Source organism: Felis catus, chromosome B1 (genome assembly GCF_018350175.1).
Source record: "Felis catus isolate Fca126 chromosome B1, F.catus_Fca126_mat1.0, whole genome shotgun sequence".
In the NCBI taxonomy this organism is placed as follows: Eukaryota; Metazoa; Chordata; class Mammalia; order Carnivora; family Felidae; genus Felis; species Felis catus.
Window position 1 is genome coordinate 108,353,868 of NC_058371.1, and position 26,328 is coordinate 108,380,195.

A 26,328-nucleotide genomic window follows, 5' to 3' on the forward strand; every position below is an offset into this window, starting at 1 on the left:
GAGTAGTGTGAATGTTTCCAACTTTGCTTAGGAGTAGGAAAGAAAGCAATATGTGGTTGGTTTCCATTATTTTTACATATGTATATCTGGTGGGTCCCTCTGGCCCCAAGACTTAGTTTATTTATGAATAAATTATGAGAAAAGGACAGTATACTTTTTCTTTTCCTACCATTTTTTTGAAATCAGAATCTCAGATATTTTTGTTTTTAACAGATATTTAAAGTATTTTATGCTAGAGTTTTATATTAAGAACATCTTCCATTAATATTACATATAATGCTTTTACGTTGTCAAAATGCTTTCACTTTATTATTCTATTCACTTCAAATAATAATGTATTTCTTTAAAAGACATTGTTTATGGAATAATACTGGAGAAAAAAACTGATCAACTAGTTTCACTTGTAATCAAAAACCAAGTATGGTTATCACCAGTGCTAAGGATATAAATCTATTCCATGCTTTAATGCCATGGTTTTGTGATCAGAATAACTGTGTCATCATTTAGATGCAATAACTGAAATTACTGTAATAAAGTAGGATTCTTTATTGAGTTATGAAGTAGATATATGTTAATAGGATAAAGAACTCTTGAGTATTTAAAAAAGTTTTCCTTTCATTGTTGTATAGCTAAAACAAGAATGATGACCAAACTTAAATAACAAAAAGGCATTATTAGTATAAGAAGCTACATAAAATGGAAAATCTTCAATCAGCTTTTTAATTTATTTTATTTTGTTTCTCAGCTGTTGGTGTTTGGCATAGTTCATTAGTGTTCTACTAATAATTATTTTATTAAGACATCACTGGAATATTTAACTGCAATATATCCATTTGAATTTTGGTATATATCACTATGGAAATTCTGATTGATTTTCCAATGCACCTTCTCATTCCAAAGATTCTTAAAAGGGAGAAGTAGTTCCTGAACTCTTCTTTGAGGAATTTTAAAATATAAAATTTTCCCTTATTATACTTCCAGCCTGTACGTCTGAATAAAATTACTGTCACATGATCTACTAGTGATGGTCTTTGTACATTATTAAAAAACTGGTAGATATTCTTTTAAATTTGCTTGGTTTTTTTTCCAATCTTCTGTCTAGCATATGTGTACAACCACCTGACCCTCAAAACCTTGTGCAGTATAATAACACTAGAAGCACTGGGTGCATTAATATTATTCATCCAGAAGACCACATCATCAATAAATGCTGTGTTTTTGAGGGACACCTTCTCTCCCACCAACCTGCAACATACTGAGCATACCTAAAGGGTCAATGATACTGCTTCAGTAATGCAAGTAGAACTCTTTATAATAAAACACACACACATATGAACCAAAAGGGTTCTTTGGGTTTGAGAAAAGTTTGCAGCTCTGTTCTCTAACTGATGAGGGATTTGGGCTGAATTGAATTAGCACATTCTATTCCACTAATTTAAATGGTGGAGATTAAAAGAAGGTACCAAAGCAAGAAGAGCCTCAGGAATCATGCAGCTTAAAATAAAGAAATGCACTTGAAAGTGCTTCACTTTTATCATGTATGTATTTGAATGGAGTTCAAAAACTTTACATAAAGCAAATAAATGTAATTGATGTTTCTGAGTTAAAATGTGTTAGAACAAAGGGCAGGTAATCTTCATCTTATATTGGCCAAGTAGAAAAATGAGACATGGAGACGATTTTTTGTTCATGCTAGGAATAGAAAAGAACCTTTACATGACAATCCAGTAATTTACCTAAACTAATGAAACAATCTATACAACACACACAGACACGCAGACGCACACACACACACACACACACACACGCACACACACACGACTACTCCTTCTTTTACCATTTGTTATGGTCTAAAACATTATTATTAAATTTTAAGAGTATATACCTCACTACCATTTTTCTAAGTGTCCTACTGCTCATCATTAGCTTTTATTGAATTGATAATTCATGTGCTTGACTGGCACACATTTACCACAGAAGACCCTGCGTTGAACTTTTCATTTTTACCCAATAGATTCTTTTGGTCCAGTGTCATGGCTGCAAAGTGGAATTCTACTCTCGAGTTTCATAGGAAATTGTCCAACTGTACAATGAAAGATTATGCAAATCCTCAAGGAGCATCTAATCAATCACCTCGGTGTGAGAGGAATGCAGCTGATCGCTGAATTAGCTTCTGTTGGAACGTATTCATGTGTAACATCCCACTGACCGCGTGACAGCACAACAGCTCCAGGTCCTTGAAAGTCTTGAGGATGATTAGCTGAAGGAATTGGCGGTTTCTGCCAATCATAATCCGGCAGGGCTGCCTTTATAGTTCTGGAGATGCGAGAGAAAGAGGGAGGGAGGGAAAGACCGACTACAGCTAAGCAAGAAGCACAGCAGCAGTAGCAACAGCGGAGCAGGAGCAGCTGGTATTCCGGTGATTAAATAGTTCTCATAGCCTTTTTGCTGTACTCGGTCCGCTCCCTGGTGTAATTCTCGTGTCCAAGGAGGAAGCTGCATTTTAACGGTGTGCTGAACAGAGGTTTGAATCATTCCAGCTGGCTGCTTGTTTTGAAAAGGACAGTGTGTGTATAAATAAAAAGACACTCTGCTGGAAGAGTTCAGATACTAGGATTGGAACTAAAAAAGCGCTCTCGGAATATTGTTGAGGCAGATTATATGAACTGAAAGCTCCTTCTAATTAACCTGGAGCCAAGTGAATCTGAATGCTGGATATCTCACTTTCTAACTCGGGATAAATTCAAGTTAGGATAAGAAAAAAATTGAAATGCTTCTCTAGGTAAGTTACTGCTTAATTTGCTGAAACTGAGGTGTGTTCAATAAATGAATATATGTTGCTTAGCAATGTAAACAAGTGGAACACAATAAAGTTTTATTTATGAAAGATTTATGTAGAAAGAGACATTAGTTTTAGACCAAATTCACTCTTTTCAGCATGTGTGTGCTTATCTGTCATTACTGTTGTAGAAGTTATATTTGCACTATAAATGGAAAATACAGTCCTGCCTAAAAAAGGAGATAGAACCTGAAATATTTTAAACTGTTGTCAGAACATTTGCAGAAGAAACAACTCACTTGATAACAATTTTAGGCTTTCATACTGAAAATGCCCATTTTACAAACTCAAATACAAAGTGTGTGGTTATAAATGTTTCCCTGAAAAGTGTTACTGATAACATGGCAATCAAATTGCTCAAGATGGGAACTCCTCTCTTTGGGACCTGAGGTTTATAGGCATGCTCTGTTCTAATGGTCTGCTTTAGAAAAACAACTGTCACAGACATTTGAAATTGTAGGATACAGTCATAAATTGCTTTTAAAGAAATAGATGGTTTCCTACTAGGTCCTATTAGGAAAGAAAAATAAATTCTTTGAACACTATATGTCATATGCCATAAGCATAGATTCCCTGGAGAACAAAAACAGCTTTATGCTATACCTGTAAATACCTCCAAATTCCTCATGCACAGAATAAGTTGGAAAATAAGAAATAATATTTAAATATGGTTTTACTTATCCCTTCCAATATTTCTGTTAGAGAAAGTCAAATAAAAAAGAAACCTTAAACCTGTATTTTCTTTATAATTTGTCCTGATTAATAAGATACTGTATTTTTCAGATATATCATCATGATATTTTCAAGTAATGATACAGTTTATTATGATAGGTTATGCTTACTGTGAGTTCTAACAAAGCTCTGAAAAAGTTGCAATAGTTTATACTTTATTATGTCTTTTTCAAACTCACCTTTTCTTGATTTCATGATGTCTTCTATCAGAATATATTTCATCAACTCAAGATCATAAATGTTTAAAGTAAATTGCATACAAAGTTATTGATTATTGTCTTAATAACTTTAGTAATTCACTTTCTCCTCAACTTGATGGTTCAAATACTGTGAGCTTCTTGCCACAAAAGGGTATGAATGAAGACAAAAGTTACTGTAATTAGTTGAATTTCTCCAAAACTAGAAGACAATTATTTCTTCCCTCATAGATTCAAAAGACTTTTACTTATATCAAAATAATAGTTTTAATTTCTTCTATTAAAAAATGTTAGTTAGCTATTTCCAGATGCCAAGTTGGTGCTATGTTGGTCATGTTTTTTTTTTTTTTCATGAAGCAAATGTATGTAGAGAATATAAAGTCTAAACAGTTTATACCTTCAACTGGAATTCACCGAAAAAAAATAAGTGATTAATAAGGAAATATATAGTTTCTACTCAACATTTATCTCAATAGAAAAATGAGTATTTAATACCATTTAGCATCTGTTTTGACATTTTTATAATAACAAATCCTGTGAATATTTATCTTATAATGATTAATATCACATAGTATGTACATTGATAGAAGTCTCATGATAAGCTAAGAGATTTTTAGAAATTGAACATTAAACAGAATGTCTTTTTTTTTACTGCATCTTAATGACAATTGGTCATAACTAAGAGTGATGCTTAGAAAAATTTTTTGAAAAAAATATAATGTGTATGACTTAATAATTATAACATGAAAATCACCTTTAGAGAGAAAATATAGATGTAGTTTACAAACCCACGCATCATTCTTAAACTAAAAAAAGGCAACTAACTGGAATTTAAATAAAAACATTTAAAAAAGCCAGAAACCTCATAAGGATTTTAATATGTTTTCTTTTCAATAAACTTGCGAACTTACATAAATTGCATTTTGTTTTCTGCCGCCTGAGGTTATTATCTAAGAAATTTGCCTATTTAAATGATTTCCTTAAATACCAAAATGAAGTAAGTGGAGACTACTTTATACATAATTATTTTAAATCATAATTTGGAATTTGTATATTTGATAACCAAAATAGAATTACATGTCTACATATGTATTCACCCCAAAAAGGACCATCTTTTGTGTTTTATCTGAGTATTAACACTGTTATACTTATTCTCCTTCCCAAAAAATCATTCTATAATCCGATTTAAAATAAAGTTAGTTTCTTAGTTCAAGTCTCAAGGCTAACCTTACTTCTAAAAGATGCTAAAAAATATTTCTGAACCAGTATAATATTTGCCCTCAATAGGTCTAGTTGTTTGTATATACCCTTGCACATTCTGTTTGAATGGGAAAGTGCCATTGAGAATAAAATCAAAAGATCAAGCTTTCTGTGCTTCCTTGAGTAACAACTACTCAGGGAGAAGAACAGAGAAGCATTTAGCATGCTTTGTTCAAACTAGAAGATTCTAGCTGGTGCCTGCCTCCCCAGATTAGGAAAGCAGCTGGGGAAACTTATAAAATAAAGCTCGAGTATCAGCCCTGGCTGGAAGCCAAGACAGAGAAGCTGTGCACCCAGAAGGCTAATTCTTTCTGGGCTGAAATTCATTGATAATTCATTCTGTTTAAAGTCTAACCTGAAGTGTAACTTTTTTCTCTTGTACAAACTATAGGATATTAAAGAACAAATATGCTTTTTGACTAGACTAAAATTTTAAAGTAACAAAGTTTACTTCTTTATAAAGTTTGCTCTAATGAAAAATGTAAATAAACCTAGCAGAAGCTCCTATAAAATACAGTTTATACCTAAGAGCAGAAAAGGAAATAAAAATGAGATGCATATCTTAGTAATGGCAGAGTGATCAGAGATGCCACATATGGGTATATGTCCAAAGGAAGAAGTGGGAGTATTTATGAAAGTAACTGACTTAGTAAAATTCACAATAGAAGGTGACATACTAAAACTGTTGTAGTATACACCTTGTGAAGCTAGACAACAAAAAAGGAAGTTAACTCTCAGCCATCATGTACTCCAAATAACTAGGGAAGGGGGAAACCATGTTGTCTGTAGATTTATTTTAAGTTTATGAAGTGAGAGAAATGGGTCAGGTGTCAGACATAATGCTACTGCCTTTAGCCATCATTGGATAACATTTAGCCAATGTTTTCTTTAACACTTCAGGAAACTTTCAGCTATGCTGTTACAGAGAGTGTTAAATGCACTCTTTTTTAAGTTATTTTCAGTAAGCCTCAGAAGGTAGAGGTGTCAATTACAATGGAGAACTTTTATAAATACAGTCTTATTTCCAAGTTTCCTTTATCTCAATTTTCTAAGGAATGCTATCACAACCTGGGGTTGATAAACCTAAAGTTTCTTTTAGAATAATATTGAATTGTTGACAGATTGTCCCAAGGGCCAAAATAGTCTGAAAATGAAACCCAAACACATCAATGGCTTTGTACATTTCAAAACAAATAGATATTTTTTAAAATGTGAATACTGAGGCATCCAGCTGGCCCATTTGGTAGACATGCGACTCTTGATCTTGGGGTTGTAAATTTGAGCCCCACGTTGGGTGTAGAGATTACTTAAAAATAAAATCATAAAAAAATGTGAATAGTAACTTACTCTCCTTTTCTACAGATGAAAATGTTTTCCTGTCTAACTTGATGTATTTATTTCCTTTACCTTCTTATAATTTGTTTATATTTATGATTACCCATATAATTCAGGCCATGAAAAAAATTATAACAAAGCAACCTGAATATGACAAACTAAGTATTACCTTTCAAGTGACTCATTAAAGAAATTTGCATATATAGACTACTTTACAAGTATTTTTTCAAGAGATATACTTAAAGTGGGGCCCCTGGGTGGCTCATTCGTTCAAGCATTCGACTTTGGCTCAGGTCATGATCTAATGATTCATGGGTTCAAGCCCAGTGTTGGCCTCTGTGCTGACAGCTCAAAGCCCGAAGCCTGTTTCAGATTCTGTGTCTCCCTTTCTGTCTGCCCCTCCCCCACTCACACTCTGTGTCTCTCTCTCTCTCTCTCTCTCTCTCTCTCTCTCAAAAATAAATAAACATTAAAAAAAAGAGATATACTTAAGGATACTTCATTAATACTGAATGGCAATCATGATTAATTAAGTAGTATTAAGGAAATATGTGAGAAGAAAATGAAGGTTAAAAAGACTATGTTTGAATGCTTGAGAACTTGATTTGATGATGGAATGAGGGTATTTTAGAAAACAAAAGTGATAACTCCATTTAAATTGCCAAATTAAGACTTCTGTACCAAACTCAATTTTACACTTCTAAGAAATTATTGAAAAAAAATAATTTGTAATACTTGAAAAGTTCAATAGAGTCAACTTTTAGTAAGCCAACACACGCACACACATACACACGCACACACACGTGCATGAACACTTCTTTTTCCTTCCAAGTTAAAAGACAGCCACCTTTTCAGACTTTCTGTATCAGATGAACTTGTGTTGTGCTTTATTTAAAATATTAAACTTCCTCATTAAAAGTCTTTAATGAAATTTATCTTCAATCATAACCTTGTGGAAGTGGAAAGTTAACTGGCCAAATTCAGTATGTTCAAGCAAAAAATAAACGTAGATCTACTTCCTTAATTGCTATTCACTTGATCCTTTCTTCTTTTCTTTCTTTTTCTCCTTTTTCTTCTTTTTTCTCTTTCCTTCCTCTCTCTTTTCCTATTCTTCCTTTCTTCTTTCTCTTCATTCTCTCCTCCCTCCCTTTTTCCTTACTTATTTCCCTTCATCCTACCTTCTGTGTATCCTTCCTTCCATCCTTCCTCCCTCTCTTCCTTCCTCCCTTTATGTTTTCCTTACCTCATCTCTGCGATTCTTTTCTCTCTTCATTTTTGTCACATATCCTAAATGCTGTTTTGCAACGTCCAGGAGCAAACCACTTACGTTTAACATGGCAGTAATTATTTATCTAATGGCCTGGTTTGAACATGGGAGTGTGTGGGAAAAATGCATATGAAAAGTAGGGAAAATATACTGAACAATAAAAAAAGGTAAGATGGGATGGGAAATTCATGTCAAAGAAGTAGTGATGTCAACCTGAAAATATTGGCTGTTCTCCCACCTGAGAATTTCCATTTAATTTACTAAATTCTTTAAGTATAGTCCTTTTGCTCCCTTTCCATATACTTCCCTTTCATTGGCAGTGGAGTCTTTTTCATGCGGCAAATGCAGCTTAGTGGCAAAAGTAAAACAATAATAAATGTAAATAATCCTTATACTGATATTTTAAATCCCCATAAATCATTTTTTATATTTAGTAGTTTAAACATAGCATTCATATGCAGCCCAAAGGCTGACTGCTCTCCTAATGGAAGAAAGACAGAGAAGGGAAAGCTATTTTGCACATTAACATGCTTTGGCTTGACTCCATTCCTGAATCAGAAATTCAATTGTAGACTGCTGATCCACAGAATTTGTCATATTTCATCAGACATCTCAAAAGAGTTCTTCTCGAGGTACTGAATAGTCTTTAACACCTACGTAAAAATCATTTAAACCTCAGAAATAAATATAGCTACACTAAGAATTAATACAAGGAAAGGAAACAGATGCAGAGATGCATATGCTCTTGTGAACATGTATAAAAGTTCTAATTCTATTTATTACAGTGCAAATAATGAGAATTAAAATTTAAATTTTTTCCTAGTCTTTCTCTAATAGTTATGTAAATCCAACTGAGATTTCACATACTAGAATAAGTAAAATAAAACACAGGCAATCATTTAAAAATTTCACTTAGTAATTCAGGTATTGTGGTTCCTGATATCTCAGCCTGTGAAGCTGCTTTCTTTGGAGTAAGGCATTTCCTTAATAACCACAAAAATCATTCTCAGTTGGTCAATAGAGGTTGAACTCAATTTTGTACTTAAGTTAGTCTATGTTTCCATCTGGACGTATCTTTCACCTTAAACAGAGAAAATACCTTTTCATCTTTGTTCAATAATGTTTTGTAATGATAATGATAATATTATTAGCCATTATTTTTAGTATGCACCAGACACCATTCAAGCTCTCAGGAGGCTTATTTTCAGGGGAGGGGGTTAGGGGAAGGGAACAAGCAATAAACAAATAAAGATGCTGTGATAGAGCTATAAGTACTATGAAGATGAATTAATCAAGGTAGTGAGTTAAAGGGTGTTAGTGAAAGCCAGAGAGCTGGTCAGTAAATACTTTTCTGACAAACTGACACTCGGAAAACCTATTTAAAAGTTTCATACAAATTGATACCATTGCTTCAGTCTTATAGAAAAATGTGATGAGGAACAGAAACTTTCTGTAATATGCTAGCTGACAAGCTGAATTTTTATTCTACCAATTGACTATTATCTTCAATTCCAGGAAATTGTTCAATAGAGTTTAGGATATGGCACACTGTTTAGTTTTACTTTCTCTGGAAAATAGACCATTAGTTTTAGAACATGTAATTCTCAACTTTCCTTCTACTCTTTACAGTCCTAAGGTATTTAAAATGTAATATGTGAGTAAATTGTCTCAAATTATTGTATTTCTCCCTACAGCTTGAAAGTTTATGTTATTATTGAAACTTCCACAGGAGAAGAGCTAATCCCCTGCCTCATTCTCATAGATCGGTGGGTGTAAGAACCAATATTCCGAAAGATCACTCTGTTGGCTGGAACAATGAACTTATAATGAAATATAGAGGGATAAGTGTAATTATTTAATTTAAAAAATTCACCAACTACAAAAGTCCTTCAAACTCAACAAGAACCAAAAATTTGATAGGGCTAATACAATGCTAATGCAAACTTAAAATGGATTAATGAAATCATAGTACCCACGTCAAGGAAACAATGATCAGTAATCTTACTTAGCAGAGGTCTAACATCATGTGGCCTATTTGCCAACCTCAGGTTCCTGCCATCTCATATTAGGAGCAGTCTTCTCTGACCTTCTTTTCCCTTCGTCTTATTACAGTACCTATTACCTGAAGGTGTAAGTACTGTATATGTATCAGTGCCCCCAGTTAACAAAATATTTTGATGGCAGGAATGCTTAGGGAGTTCTTGACCTATAGGCGAATAGCAAGCATTTGATAAATGTAAAATGTGAGACATGTTGTATGAGCAACAGTTGAAGAAACAATATTAAAAAACAAAAGATTGTTTAATAACAGTATAATTACCTATATATGTTGCAGAATTTTTTAATGAAAAGGTAATTTGTTTTATATGATACCAGTGGCCTAACATAGGAAAGATATTGGGAGGTTTCTATGCAAAATTAGGAAGAACAATAACATTTAAAAAATCACTGAGATTCCAGTCAAAGCAATCACCACAGGTTAGAGTGCTACTTATCCAGAAGACATCTGTGGAAGGTATTTCTACCTTGAGTAGGAAATGGTCACCAAGGTTTCTTATGTTTCTCATTGTGTAATTATAAATAGGAGTGTAGGTGAAGATTTTACAGTGGTCATGCTGCCCACCAAAAACAAGCTCTAGCAGTTGGTTAGAAAACTGGTTAACAAATTTCAAGTAAATAATGATTGAGTAATATTACGTAGCAGGAATGTATTACAGAGGGCATTCTCTAGAATGTAAAAGCAACTTTCCACAAAAGGGTAATTTTACAAGGTGTATAATCTGTTGAAGATAATAAAATAATAAATAAGTGTCAGATTGATTTTTAAAACTTTAAACCTATTGGTTTTGCTACTCCTCTGAGACAATCCAAGAAAGAAAATTTCTGAAGATTAGATGCATGAGTAAGAAAGATACTTCTAGCTTCTATAAACTTCTAAATAAAGAATATAGAGATGGTTTGGCTGAGTTGTGAAATGTAAGCCTTGCAAGAGAAGAGTTGCAATCACGTAAACAAATGTGAATTGATTTAAAGATGCCATAGCATTACGACATAATAGAAGGCAGAGGTAATGTTGAATTCCACCAAAGCTGGATTCTAATTCTAGCTTTGCCCTCATGTGTAATATAACCTTGAAAAATCTTATTAACTCTTCTGTGCCTCTGATTCATGATCTGTGAATGGAGGTAATAATACCTACTTCATAGAATTGCTGGAAAAGCTAAATGTGATAATAAATATAAAGTTCCTATTACAAAGTTGGAAACATGAGAGGTGTTAATTTAATGGAATTAAGTATTAATTACATGCATCAGTACTCTGACTTTGGCCTGCAAGGTAACATTTTGCACCGATTTAAAGCAACCCCTGAGTGATGAGTATTGACTATTTCCAATCCCCTTCACTTAAAAGTAATGACCTAAATCACCTTTTTGCACTATCTCTACTGTATTTTTATTATACATTTGAATATTAATAGTATTAAATGTAACTAAAGGATCAAACATCATTGACTGACATTTCAGTCTGATTCATCATAGTTCAAAAATTAAATGACATTCAGGTATCTTAAGGAAAACAGACTATAAACCAGAGGAAAATATTGTCAGAAACAAGTGCTAAGTAGTTTATCTTCATTTTCTGGCATGCTGGTGTAAGGAAAAATGTGGGATTAGAAGACAAGAAGGCAAAGAAAGGTTCAGAAACTGAAACTAGAGACAACTAAAACGAATACAAATGTTTGTTTCCAATTTTATCTAGTAAAACGCTAAAAAAGTATTTCATGTGACGTCTATATTGACACATTTTCTAGAATTATCACAAAGGTTACTTACGAATCTTTTAAAAGAAACATTCTTTTAGGCAATGAACCAAAATAGTTCACTTAGGAAGCGTCTTTGGTATAAAATACTGGGGGTTATAAAATGTAAAACATTTTGTGGATCTTCTAAATATCTTTGGGGGAAAAAAGAATGAGGAAAATGAAAAAAATGGTTTTGTTTTACATGTGGAAACCATGCAAACATGTAGAAACTATATTGCTACAAAATTTTACCCAATTATTTACTTCAAGTGTATTGATCAGTTTTCTAACCTAATGCTTGTATAGGATTTAGATGGACAGAATGTTCATTCTAGAGGTTTCTCCACACCTCTTGTAGTCACACAATGAGAACACAGGATAGCTTGGTAACTACCGTCTCACTCCCATTCACAGCAAGAATTGTTTCCACAGAAGCCTCTGGACAATAGATTTAACTCCTCTAAATTACTAATGTTAACTCAGACTGGGAGTAAAAAGATACAAAATTATATTTTAAGTTTTGCCATAAATGTGTTGGTGTCTCTTAAACTGACATTCAAGTTTCCATATGTAAAACTGGACAACTCCTCCTATTCGTTTTTCCCAAAGGTATTTTAAATATCAACAAAATATTTTACATTTCACAATCTCCCAGTATTTTCTGCCACATAGGCTTGCTACAAAGTGAATTATTTTGGTACAGTGCCTAGCATCATTTTAAAGCATTTGTAAGTAACGTTTGTAATAATTCTGCATTCCAGTCATCAAGTATTAAAATAGGAGCATCTCAAGAAACATTGCCTCTGACAAGTAGCAGAATGCTTGAAATCACTCCAAGTCTCTTCCTATAAGTTTTTATTATGTTTTTTCCCCCAAACTTTCAGAACTGTGTATCCTGGATTAGTTTTGAGTGGGAGGAGGAAATTCTATATGGGATATATTTACATGTGACCACCCATGTTATTTCTGATTTATGGCCAAACTGATGTTTTATTCTGCAGTATCTAAAAGTTAAAATAACATGAAATATGAAGCAATTGGATAAGAAAAATAGGCACAGATTATCAGTGAAATTGAATGGAGCATGTATCCCTTTGGTAAAGAATTATCTGACTGTTTTGTGCATGTAAAACCGTAAATGCTCTGAAATAAGAGAAATGCGTAAAAGATGGAAATAGTAGCTAAAAGATTTATAAGATCTACAGTTAGGAAATAAATAATCAAAAGAAAAATGATCAGGATTTCCATTTCAGTAGAGTTCTTTAGAAGTCTTGTGCATGGCAATGAAATTCTACTTCTTAATATTTAGGGTACCAATGCAGAACAGTGGCAATAGGGGAGATTAGAATCAGTCAGAAAATGTGGGTTCACTGGGGTGCCAGGATGGCTCAGTTTGGTAAGCATCTAACTCTTGATTTCAGCTCAGATCATGATCTCATGGTTGTGAGATCTAGCCCTGTATGGGGCTCCATGCTGGTCATGGAGTCTGCTTGAGATTCTCTCTCGCCCTCTCCCTCTACTTCTCCTCCCCTTAAAAAAATGTGGGTTCACATTAGCTGTGTGATACTGGACAAGTTTGACTTATACGCATTAAATTCTCCATTAGTTCATTCATTGAATAGAGTCCATATGAAAAGAGTTTATTTTTTATAACAAGAAGCTCAAAGTCAGTAGTATATAAGTTTACACAGGTAATATCCTGATAGATAAAATAATGGAAAAACAATCCTCACTAAAACTTCCTATAAACTACATAATAGACAGCAGTTATACTGCCCCAAACCAATCTAATTATCTTCAGGCATTTATGTATTGACTTGACTACATTGGGAGTCTCTAGATAAGAAAGTCGGTGGTATAGAAATGATTGATGACATAAATGATGAGAAATGATTTTTAAGACATAGTAATGAATTTTAAGACATAGTAATCTTTTGTTACTTCAAGTAAATGAATTTTAAGACATAGTAATCTTTTGTTACTTCTAATGCAGGCAAATTCTATTGATAGTGATCAAGTGATAGCTTGCCTAAATTAAGTAAGAGAATAATTAAAATATTAAAAGTATATCTTCTAAGAAATGCTAGACATTAATATAACTTATGAATATAAGTGTAGTACTATTAGTAACTCATTATATTTGGAGACAGTTAATATAATTTTTATAATTTATAGTTTAATAGATTCCTTTCTGATTTCTTGAAGTTAAACTTCAATGTTAAATATTAGGCAAAATTATTTTTCTTTCTCTGTTACTAGTAGTAGCTCAAGAAGTACATTTCTACATTGTGGTTTCATTCATTCATCTCTATATATTACATAGACATAAGATATGAGGACTGTAAGAATATGAGGGCTAAGTGAGCATTTTATGTTTCATGGATAACTGCTTCCATGATTTTCTGCTGATGCATTTAATAAGGATGCCAATCAATACTAAATATAATCATGTTTTTAAAAAAATGATTATTGAACTAAACCAAAGGAATTATCAGCTGATAGCAGTCATATTATTGCTGCTGGCTATAATTTGATTTCACTAAAATGTATAGAGAAAAACACAGAAAATGAACATTCCATTAGGATTCTAAGGGCAAAATTAGTCATCACTTCCCTGCCTGGTCCTGGATCTTGGTTTTCTCGTCTCTTTCAAATCTCTCTTTCCTCCTCAAAATCCAAATACCTCATTTATCAGTGATTAAAATAACCCTAACCCTAAACCTTCTCTAGGTACTTTCCTAATGACTTCAGTCCACAGGACTCATTCCTTTTTCTAAAATCTCACAGCATATCCTTAGAGTTCTTTCTTGCTAATAAGCATATGAACTCTTTAACTGTTTTCTTTTTGTTTGTTTGTTTGTTTGTTTGTTTGTTTTTTACTTGCAGGTATTCTCAATTCTTTCATCACCTACTTCATTCTCAACTCACTTTTACTTGAGTTCATTATACCACTGGGCGTTTGCTACGGTCACCAAAACCAAGGTCAATTTTCAGTTGTATTTCTTGAATTAAAAATAGCATTCAGTTCTTGCTCAGAAAAATTTGTTTCCCTTTGCTTGTAGCTTCCATGGCTCTCTCCCACTAACCACCCTTTATGCAGTTTAAGGGTTTTAATGATGTACTTCTATCATTTTATGGTACACACTGTTTCTTATCTTTCTCCCTTGATATCCTAGCTTTTCCTACTCCGTAACTTACAATTCCAGCACAGACTTTAAATTCCACTCCAATACATTTGGCAGCCTAGGGGACATTCCTTTTGAATATCTCACAGACATTTCAAAAATAATATATTACATTCTACTCGTTTTGTCTTCCCACATCTCCTCTACCATATACATTTGTACTTTCCCTGTTTTTGTACTCACTATGCTTTTACTCAAATGTGTCACGGAATAGATGTTCACTGTTTTTGAAGAGCAGTAGTGTTTGTCAGGTGGGTAGTCCATCTGGCACTAGATAAGCATTCAAAAAACATTGAATGAATTACTGAAAGCCTGATGTGTTTGAGTAGTTTTTACCCCTCTAGATCCATTCAATCACCAAATTGTAACACTTCTGTTTCTTATGTGACAGGATAAACATAATTCATAGGAGAGCATTCACAACTTTGTCCTTCTAACAAACAGCATAAAACACTCATAGTTTCCATTTCCCCCTTAAAGAAAAGGATACCTTACTTTTTGAGTGTGAAGGGATTAAGGAGGTGAGAGAAGAAAAAGGACTGAAGCAGGTGGCAGAAATAAAATTTTGTTATATGAGGATTTCCACAGTAGCTTTGGAGTACGGGGGAAATGGAGAGCAGAGAAACTGACATTTTAGAAATGCCATTTTGTTTTATGAATTGTAACTCTTTAATGTTGTTTAGAAAACGTGAGTAAATAAAATTGCTTTCAAATTAATTATTGTGGCTCTTATATTGTGCTTCTTAAATGATTCCAACAGTGATACCCATGGGGGGCTACACAATTAAGGAGCTAGAAAGTTATACATAAACATTTTGAAACTTGTTTTACTTAAAAAATTTTGACCTCACACTTTAGAGCAGTTTTAGGTATGCCCACACGTGCATAAACACATGCGAGCCTCCTCCACCACCAACATTCCTTACAATTGGTGAACCTACATTGGCATGTCATTATTACCCAAAGTCCATAGTTTACATTAGGGTTTACTCTTGGTGTTGTACATTTTCTGTAGTTTGACAAAGATATCTACTGTTACAGTATGATATGGGATAGTTTTACTCCCCTAAAGATTCTCTGTGCTCCACCTATTCATCCCTCCCCACCATCTCCCAAACCCCTGACAACTACTGGCCTTTTTACTGAGTCTATAGTTTTGCCTTTCCAGATGTTACGTACTTGGAATTATACAGTATACAGTCATTTCAGATTGGCTTCTTTCATTTGGCTATATGCATTTTTTATTTCTTCATATATATTTGTGGTTGATAGCTCTTGTCTTTTAGCAGTAAATAATATTCTGTTTTACACATTTACCAAAATTTATCCATTTATTTACTGAAGGACATCTTGGTTGTTTCCAAGTTTTGGTAACTAGAATAAAGATGCCTTAAACAGCAGTGTGTAGGTATTTGTGTATCCATAAAGTTTAAACTCTTTCGGGCAAATAACAAGGAGCTTAATTGCTGGATTGTATGTTCAGCTTTGTAAGAAACTGTCAAAGTATATTTCAAAGTAGCTATACCATTTTGCATTGCCACCAGCAATGAGTAAGAGTTCGTTTTGCTCCACGTCTTTCCCAGCATTTCTTATTTTCACTGCTCTGGATTTTTGCTATTCTAATACCTGTGTAATGGTAGCCTGTTGTTATTTTAATTTGAAATTTCCTAATGACATATGATGAGGAGTCTCTTTTTACTGCTTATTTGTCATCTGTATATATTCTTTCATGAGGTATGTGTTCAAGTCTTGGGCTCACTTTTTAATCAGGTTATTCATTTCCTTATTGCTGAGTTTCAAGAATTCTTTATATATTTCGATAATTGTCCTTTATCAGATATGTCTGTTGCAAGTATTTTCTTTTGTAGCTTGTCTCTTTATTCTTTTAACGTGTCTTTCCTGGAGATTTTGTTTAATTTTAATTTTAATTTTAATTTTAATGAAGTCCAATTTATTTTTCTTTCATGGATTGTACCTTTCTTGTATCTAAAAAGTCATCACCAAAGCCAAAATCATCTAGATCTTCTCCTGTTATCTTCCAGGAGTTTTATAGTTTTTTGGTTGTTTGTTTGTTTGTTTTACATTTGTGATTCATTTTTATTTTTAGGAGTGTAAGGTCTGTGTATAGATTTTTTTCATATGAACCATCTTTATTAAATTGACTTTGCCACTTTGTCAAAGATCAGTTGACTGTCTTTTGAGGTTTATTTCTGTGTTCTCTATTCTGTTCCATTGATCTATTTGTATATTCTTTTGCCAGTACCACACTGTCTTGGCTTTTGTAGCTTAATAGTAAAATGTAAAGTTTTTTAATGTTAGTCTTCCTTTGTTCTCCTTCAGTATTATGTTGGCTATTTTGAATTTTGCTCTCCATATAAACTTTGCTTAACCTATTTCTACTTTCTTAAGTCTTCATCTGAACTACTGTAATAAATTCTTAACTGGTCTTCTGTCTCATGGCTCCAATCTGTGTCTTATACTCTCAAAACAAACAAACAAACAAACAAACAAACAAACAAACAAACAAACAAACTTTCTAAAAGACAGCATTTACCATGCAAGTCTTGAAATTAAAGTATTTCAATAGATTCCAATATTTAAGTCAATTTAAAATCCTTATCATTTTTATAAGACCTTTTTATTTTCTGATACCTGTCTTTTCAATTCAGTTACCTGCTGCTCTCTTTTTTTAATGTTTATTTATGTATTTTTGAGAGAGATAAAGAGAGGGGCGCCTGGGTGGCTCAGTCGGTTAAGCTGCCGACTTCGGCTCAGGTCATGATCTCGCGGTCCGTGAGTTCAAGCCCCGCATCGGGCTCTGTGCTGACAGCTCAGAGCCTGGAGCCTGTTTCAGATTCTGCGTCTCCCTCTCTCTGACCCTCCCCCATTCATGCTCTGTCTCTCTCTGTCTCAAAAATAAATAAACGTTAAAAAAAATTTAAAAAAAAGAGAGAGAGATAAAGAGAAATAGTAGGGGAGGGGCAGAGAGAGAAGGAGACAGGTAATCCCAAGCAGGCTTTGCACTGTCAGATCAGAGCCTGACATGGGGCTTGAACTCAACAACCATGAGATCATGACCTGAGATGAAATCAAGAGTCGCCACTTAACCAACTGAACCACCCAGATGTACCTCCTGCCACTCTCTTTTAAAAGTGTGACATAGACATTGAGAATAGAAATGAAAACAATAGAATAAAATCTCTGATTCAAATGCTAACTTCCAGTGAAACTGATAGATAAGAAAAAAATATGATTTACATAGTATAATAGATTGTTAAAATCACACACACACACACACACACACACACACACACACACACACACACATACAAGGAGTTAGGAAGTGCTGGCAGAGAGCTTGCAATTTTGCACTGGGAGGTCAGAAGAGGATATACTGAAATATTACATTTAAGGAGAACATAAAGAAATGACATTATATGCTAAGTTTATATCTGGACAAGTATTTAAAACAGAGGAAACAGCAAGCGCAAAAGCCCCAGAGTAGCTATCTGAAGAGCACGCATGTTCAAACATTAACAAGGCCAATGATATTGGAGAGAATTAAGTAAAAGATAAGGGGTAGATTAGGTAGAATTATGTAGAACATTCTGTAAATTTGGCTCTTTTAGTGAAATGAGAGAGCCACTGTGGGGGTGGGGAGTTGATCATAGGACAGACCCAACCTAATATTTATACTGTAAAATTATTCCTCTGGCCAATGTATTGGAAAAAATGATGTGGAGAAATGGCAGAGGCAGAAGTCAATTAGGAAGATAATTCAGTAAGCCAGTGGAGATATAACGCTATTTTGAACTATGGTGATAGCTGAGATAGCATGTGTTCAGATTCTATATATAGGTAAATAGGTACAGCCAATGGATTGAATGTCTAGGGGGTCTGGTGGGAAAGAGAGGAATCAATGACTAACTCTAAGGAGTGTGTGTGTGTTTGTTTGTGTGTGTGTGTATCCCCAAGCAGATAAATAATGGAACTAACATTGATGACTTGGGGAAATTGTGAGAGGAATCAGGATAGGGTTATGGAAAATATCAGGCAATCACATTTGGTCTCATTTAAATTTGAAATGTCCATTAAATTTCCAAGTGGAAATACAAAATAGGTGGTTGAATATACAAATAGGAGCAAGTAAAAGATTTACCTGGAGATGTCAATTTTGGAGTCAGCTTATAGATAGTGTTTAAACTAAAACCATGACACAGTATGAGGTCACCAAAGAAGTGAATGTAAATAGAAATGAAAAGAAGTCCAAGACTAAGCCCTGAAGAACTCCACATTTGGAGGATAGGAAGATGGGAAGGAACTTGAAAATGTGTCTAAGAAGTCATGGAAAAACAAAAACCCATGATTTCCTGGAAGTTGGGTAAAGATAGTTTCTGTGTGAATGAGGGAATAATTAATGATGCAAAATACTTCTGATAGGTAAAGTAAGATGAAGAGTGAGAATTGAAAATTGGGTCTCTCAACATGGAATTTACTGTGCGGTTTTGATGAAATGGTGAGGGTGAACCTGGTTGGAGCAGACTCCAAGGGGGTGAGGGGAAGCATAAATATTCCATTGACAAGGAAAAAAAATGTGTGTGTGTGTGTGTGTGTGTGTGTGTGTGTGTGTGTGTAGTGACCACATGAAACAGAAAAATATTACTGTAGTGATGTCTTCAAGGAGTGGGTGATAAAGCCTGGAACTAGTGCACAAGTCAATGATAGTCCTTATCCAGAGTGGATAATTCATCCAGTAGAGAACATCTACTCACATGAGTAGGTGCGGTAGCAGGAAATTACATAAATTCTATGCTTGCTACTGTGTTCTCTGTGAAATAGAAATCAAGATTATCAGCTGAGAGTGAAGGAAAGAAAAGAAATGTTCGAAGATTGAAGAGAGAGGAAAAGGGTACATGATAGTCATCTAGGAGAAGGAATAGTTAATGAAGAAAATATAGCAAGATTGCCAGCATCATTAAAGACCCTCTGGAAACCATTGATTATGAATTTAAAAGGAGAATAATCAGTTTGGTGATGTTCCATTCATCTTCAGAGTTGCAGGCACACATTTGGTAGATTGTGGGATTTAGCCAGTGTTGTTTAGACAAATGTGCATCATAAAACAAGAAAGGATAAAAAGGTTTGAGTATATGAAATAAAATGAATATAATAATTGGTTAGAGAATTTAAACTGGGTGAGAAGGAGTTAAGGCCATGAGAGAGAGAGAGAGAGAGAGAGAGAGAGAGAGAGAGAGAGAGAGAGAGTAAAAAGTGAAAGGATCATGGCTGAAAGATGCTAAGAGTTCGAAATATTGTTGAAGTCGGGTGATAGATTCAGGATGTCTATCCTGGTCAGCTGGACCATGGTCTCTTTGAAGGCACTAGGGAAGGATCTGTTCCAGGCCTCTCTCCTGACTCTTGGCAGTTCCTTGGCTTGTGGCAGCATCATTGCAAACTTCAGATGCCATTCTCCCTGTGCCCATGTCTCTATTGAATTTCCCCATTTTGTAAGGACACCGTCATATTGGTTTAGAGATCTACTATACTCCAGTATTACCTTATCTTAACTAATTATATCTGTAATAACTTTATTTTCAAATAAGGTTACATTGTGAGGTACAAGGATCTAAAATTTCAACATGCAAATTTTAGGGGGACACGAGTCAACCTATAGGATCTACTCTCTACTTTGTCATGCTATTTCTTTTTGTAACTATGGTGAATAAATATTTTGTTTAGAAATTTTACATCTCATATTTGTGCATTACATTGCCCATACTTTCTATTTTTGTATTATCCCTTTATTAGTTAATACTATCAAGGTTATAGTAGCTTCATAAAATTGACAGGTATTGCCCTTTTTTTCATTTCTTTTAAAAAATGATTGTGTATGATTGGAATTATTTATTCCTTAAAACTTTGATAGGACCTTCTGGTAAAGGAATCTGAGTGGAGTTTTCTTTATGGAAAATTTTTAACTGTTAATTCATAATCTTGCATTTTGCATTATTCATTTTGAGGCTTTTTGAAAAATGTTTTTCAAGTGTTTTATGTAAATTCCACTTACCATTCAGTGTAATATTAGTTTCAGGTGTAGAATTTAGTGATTCATCATTTATATAAAACACTCAGTGCACATCACAAGTGCACTCTTACTCCCCATTACCTATTTCAGCCTTCCTCCAACCCACCATTTCCTCTGAAAATAATCAGTTTTTTCTCTGTAGTTAAAGGTCTAGGAGCACCTGGGTGGCTTAGTTAGTTAAGTGTCTCACTCTTGATATCAGCTCAGGTCATGATCTCACAGTTGTAAGAACCAGCCACACCATGGGTTTCACGCTGGGCATGGAGCCTGCTTAAGATTCTCTCTCTCCTCTCCCTCGTCCCTCACCCCCCAAAATGAGTCTGTTTCTTGGTTTTCCTCTCTTTTCCCTCCTACCATGTTCATTTGTTTTGTTTCTTAAATTTCACATATGAGTGAAATCATATGGTATCTGTCTCTCTGTCTTATTTTACTTAGCATAATACTCTCTAGCTCCATGCACATCATTGCAAATAGCAAGATTTCATTCTTTTTTATGGCTGAGTAATATTCCATCGTGGAGATGTCTTTTAAATCAATTTTATAAAGCTATATATTTTTTGGAAACTTAACTTAAATTTATTTAAAATTAAAACTTTTTGTTATAAATTCATCAATGATTTTCTTTTATATTTTTAATGACTAAGCACATGTAGTGTCTTCTTTTTCGTATTCTATCAGGTTTGTGTAATTTACTTTTTTTTATCTTAATGTCAGCAGATGTTTGTCCAGTTTATTAGCCTTTTAAAAAGAATTAGGTTTTGGCTTTATTTTTCTCTTTACTGCATTTCTTATCTGATTACTTTCTGCTCATTTTTGTTGTCTGTCTTTCTTCTATGTTTGTTACTATTTTAGTTGTCATTTTCTAGCTTCTTGAGAGGAATGTTTACCTTATTAACTTATTAATTTTCATACTTTTCTCTTTTCAAGTATATGCTACTTAGGCTTTAAATTTCTCTAAGCATGACAATAACTAAATCTACAAATTTTGATATATGTTATATGGGATATTTGATTTTTCTTTGCCATAAGTTATTTAAGGTTATGTTTTTTTTTAAATTTCAAATGTATGAGAATTTACTAATTATTTTATTAAGTTCCTAGTAATTACACTGTGGTGATAGTATATCTCTATATGATTTTTAGTTCTTAGAAATTTGTTGAGACTTGCTTTGGGGCTCAGTATGATTAATATTTATAAATATTTCCAAATTCAATATGTATTCTACAACTGTTGAATATCATGCTTTAAATATATCTTTTAAGCCAAGTTTGTGAATCATGTTGTTTAGGTCTTCTTAAGTCATCTATACAACTTTTCAAACAATTCTTAAGAAATGTTATACATTTTTCACTATGATTAGGAATTTGTAAATATCACCTTATAGCCCTGCCTATTTCTGCTTTATACATTTAAGGCTATATTAGATGCATGAAAATTTAAATTTTAAGGATTTCCTAGCAAACTGAAACTTTTATCAATATTAAGTGATTTCTGTACTCTAGTAATTCTTTTTGCCTTAAATTTATTTTTCTGATACTCACCTAGCTTTATCCACTTTCTTTTAATTAAAATATTTCTGATACATTTTTCCAGATGTTTATTTTCACACACTCTTTTATGTGTCACTTGTAAACAACATACACTTAAATTTATTGTTTTCTTTTAATTCAATCTGACAATCTCTATTTTTAAAAGATAATTTATTTATACTTAATGTAATTATTAATATAGAATTATGTATTTATTTTGTGTTTTCTGTTAGTCCTACCTACTCTAGCTTTAATTTTCTCTCCTCTCCTTTATTCTTTTTCTTTAATTGAATATTTTCATACATTTCCTTTTTTCTCCTCTACTAGCTTTAAAGACATATTATTTATTAGTTTCACTAGAAATCGGAATATGAATATTAACTTACCAAAGTCTAAGTCGGTTAATATCATGACCTTAGTACATGGCACTTAGAACATTTTTATTCCATTTATTACCTTTTCACTTCATTGGCATTGGTCTTACTTATTTCTTTTAGTTCTATCATGATTTATTATTACCATTTTACATACTTAAGGTCATTTAAACTAACTCACAATTTTATAAATTCTATGTTCACTCTGTTCAGCAGTTTGAATACTCATTATGTGTTTGAGAAATTCATGATCTTATGAGTTTCCACCTTTTTTTTTTTTAATTTTAACATTTATTTATTTTTGAGACAGAGAGAGACAGAGCATGAACGGGGGAGGGGCAGAGAGGGAGACACAGAATCGGAAGCAGGCTCCAGGCTCTGAGCCATCAGCCCAGAGCCCGACGCGGGGCTTGAACCCATGGACCCGCGTGATCGTGACCTGAGCTGAAGTCGGACGCTTAACCGACTGAGCCACCCAGGCGCCCCGAGTTTCTACCTTTTAACTTTAGGTATCAGTTCACTATTTCCCAGCCTTTCACATAGCCAATTAATAGAAATGCCCTAGCAGACTTTGAATCAGAAACTGGTGAGGCGAAGAAGCAGATACAGAAATGATTCCCTTTATCGAGGGTATTTTCATCCACAACCATGTTCCAGAGGCGTTAATAGGGTTGTCTTCTTGAAGAACTGCCCACACTTCAATATTACCTGTGAAGATTGCATAATATTTGGTTATGGCCACTCTTTCAAAATGAGCCAAAATGATTGGGAGGTGTGTGTATATATGTGGGATTGTGGCCTTTTCCACAAAATAAGCAGAATGATCTGACTAAATCTAATTAAGAACTATTTTTTGGAGTGCATTTTCAATCACCCTGATGTTTGCATTCCAGTTATAGTTTGTAACATGTTACCATTTTGTTCAGTACCCATTTATGATATATTCTGTGATACTGAACATGATTTCTTAGTTCCTAAAAGTGCTTTTCTTTAACAAACTTTTAAATCAAATTGGAGAAAAATCTCAGTATGACTAGAAATAAATTGTATTATACATTTGTATATATTACTCAGGGTGATTAATGTGAGGATATTTCATTGCACATACAACCTTCAAATAATCCATCATCTTTCAAATCATCTGCAAATCAGATCCTTATAAGAAGATATTCTTACATATTCTCAGGTAAATGATAAATTATAATGGAAGCACATAATGCTATAATTCTAAGATGTAACTATGAACAGAAGTTAATGTCTAGAAATCTTCTTTGCAAATAAGTCATAATTCCATTCTAAACAGAGATTATAAGCACAATTTTAAATTATTTTGAATATAGCTCTTACATTTTATATTTCCATGTCAGAACTGAGAATTTAGAGTAAATTGGGAGATGACCTAAATCATGGTGTACACACTTCTCTTTTTTATATAAGTTTTTTATTATTCATTTTATGTTATTTCTTCACTTTTAAGATATTAAAGAGGTCATTTAAGCATATTCAAAATTTTAGAAATCATGTGGTTTTTGGGAAAATGAAATTATTGTGCAAATATATTCGCATAATAGAAATGTGAAACTCTATTTTACCCTCCCCCCAAAAGCATATTTCCTTAGTCCCTTAAGAAATAAAATAAATAAATTCTAAAGAAAATAGTAATTTGGAAACAATATATGGAAAAGCTGGTTTTATACACCTTTTAATTACCGATATTATTATTCTACTTCCTTGAAAAAGATTTAGATGTTAAAAGTTCACCAAAACTAGCAAGATATTAAGTAGAGGTGATATTTCATTTATCGCTTTCTTGGCAAAGCAGAAAAAAAGAAGAAAAAGAAGGAGGAGGAGGAAGAGGAGGAGAAGGAGAGTTATTCAATTAAAAAAAAACAGAAATAAGAACTTAGAAAGAGAATCTTACAAGCAATAATATATTGGTTGTTTATTACAAATCTGAGCAAGAAAATTGACTAAATGTATTTGATGTAGAATTATAGCATAATTGATGTTTTAATATTAAGAATCGCTGTTATTTCTCTTATATCAACATCAGGATGTTTTTTCCTGACGGAAAGTTGCCTATGAGCACTGTACTAACCTAGTTAGCACTTTCTTTTTTTTGGTAAACTGTCAAAGGAGAGAGCAGGTGCTGTCTAGTTTTGCAATAAAAGCAAGAGCATACCGCCCTCTGGTGTTGAAAAAGCTAGGAGATCCAAAGATTGGAAACACAGAAATAATGCATTTAAAAAACAAATGTCTTATTTTCTCTTTAAATAAATGTGCTATACAAATATATAGTTAACATTTTGAATCCTGGAAAATAAATGCCAAATATTATTTTTAACCTATTTTTTAGACTTGGTTACAAAAAAAATGTTGACTAGATAGAAAATGTTATTTTTAATATTTTACTTTTTTTGGTAATTTTAATTACATTGTTTTAATTATAGTTTTGGATGAGCATTTTAAAAGTTTAGGAAAGATAAATTATCTATAATACTTTATCTCCAAGTATTTGTAATTACTTTGGCTTATATTATAAAAATTAGCTGTAAATTTCTTTTAATTGTTAAAAAAGTAAAGAACACAACTCTGAAGCACAGATCACTCAACTGGAAGAGGTGATTTTATAGGTACTTTTGTAGCCGATTCAGTGCCTAGTGAAAAATCTTTTCCATTGCCTGAAAATGCAAGATGAAGGATTGACTGAAAAGTTCATAAGAAAAAGTCTTCTAGAAAATAACATAAATAGAAAGTTAATGATTGAAATTCAAAGAGAAACTTATTTATCATTGTATCCCCAAAATGATAGACTGAGACCAAGTAAATCTGGGGAACAATATACCAACATTAATATCTATAATCCAAATATCTTCAGCCCACCACTGCCTGTGGGTACAAATGTAGTCAAAGATACTAAGAGCCTACATACTATTACCTCTTCTCTCTTGTCACACAGTCATTTCAGTGCCCTTCAGGGTCTCATCGTGATTGCCATTTGGTAGGTTCATCTTGGATTTCTGGCCTGTCACCAGTCTTCCTACCCAGAAATTACTGAATGTGTCTCAGCAAGGCCACTGCAGCAGGCACCCACCATGGAAACACTATCATGCGTACAGAGCCATAGCTTCCAATCCCTCCGGTGCTCTCTGTGCACTAGGTTCTTGACCAAATTCTGCAAATCAACTTAGGCAAATGGTTAGAAGTGTGCTTGCCACTCCCTGAATATTCAAGTTGATCACAGATGCCAGGACCTATCTCAGGGGTAGATGAAACTTTGACTTTTGAGGATCCTGCCACTCTTTTTACTACGAGTATTTTATTTGCCTTTTAGGAGCAGATAAATATGAATTTTGTGTTTTAATATTCAAATTTGGACTTATCAGACACAATTGATGCATCATTATATTCTAGTTATAAGTAAATTGAAAGATAATTTGGTTGTAATTGATTTTCTAATTTTCAAAACCTTAGATGTGAAGTCTCAGATTCCTGTTCTAATAGAACTATTATAAATATTATAACATGGAATATCAATTTAACTGAATTATTACTATTAAAATTCTATGCATCTAATTTAGTATTGGGTTATGCTTGAGGGTAGAGGGAGGAGTTTAGTGTGAAAAGATAATATACAGACTAGGCTACTGAAAATTTACCCACAATCATCTTGGGAAGAAATGTAGATCAATAAAAATGTAAAGGTATCACAAAAAAGATAG

The 26,328-nt window shown here is 33.3% G+C and overlaps 1 protein-coding gene across 7 annotated transcripts in view; it reads left to right on the plus strand.

Annotated features, from left to right (window-relative positions):
• NDST4 (N-deacetylase and N-sulfotransferase 4) overlaps window positions 1–26,328 on the plus strand; it is a 379,088-nt gene that overhangs the window by 100,259 nt on the left and 252,501 nt on the right. For 5 of the 7 annotated variants that reach the window (XM_045055930.1, XM_045055929.1, XM_045055935.1 and 2 more), the window contains one exon: window positions 2,015–2,782. The exons of the other annotated variants lie outside the window; for them this stretch is intronic. The gene's annotated coding sequence lies outside the window, so the exon portion shown is untranslated. The remainder of the gene's footprint in view (window positions 1–2,014; window positions 2,783–26,328) is intronic. 7 annotated transcript variants of the gene reach the window in all.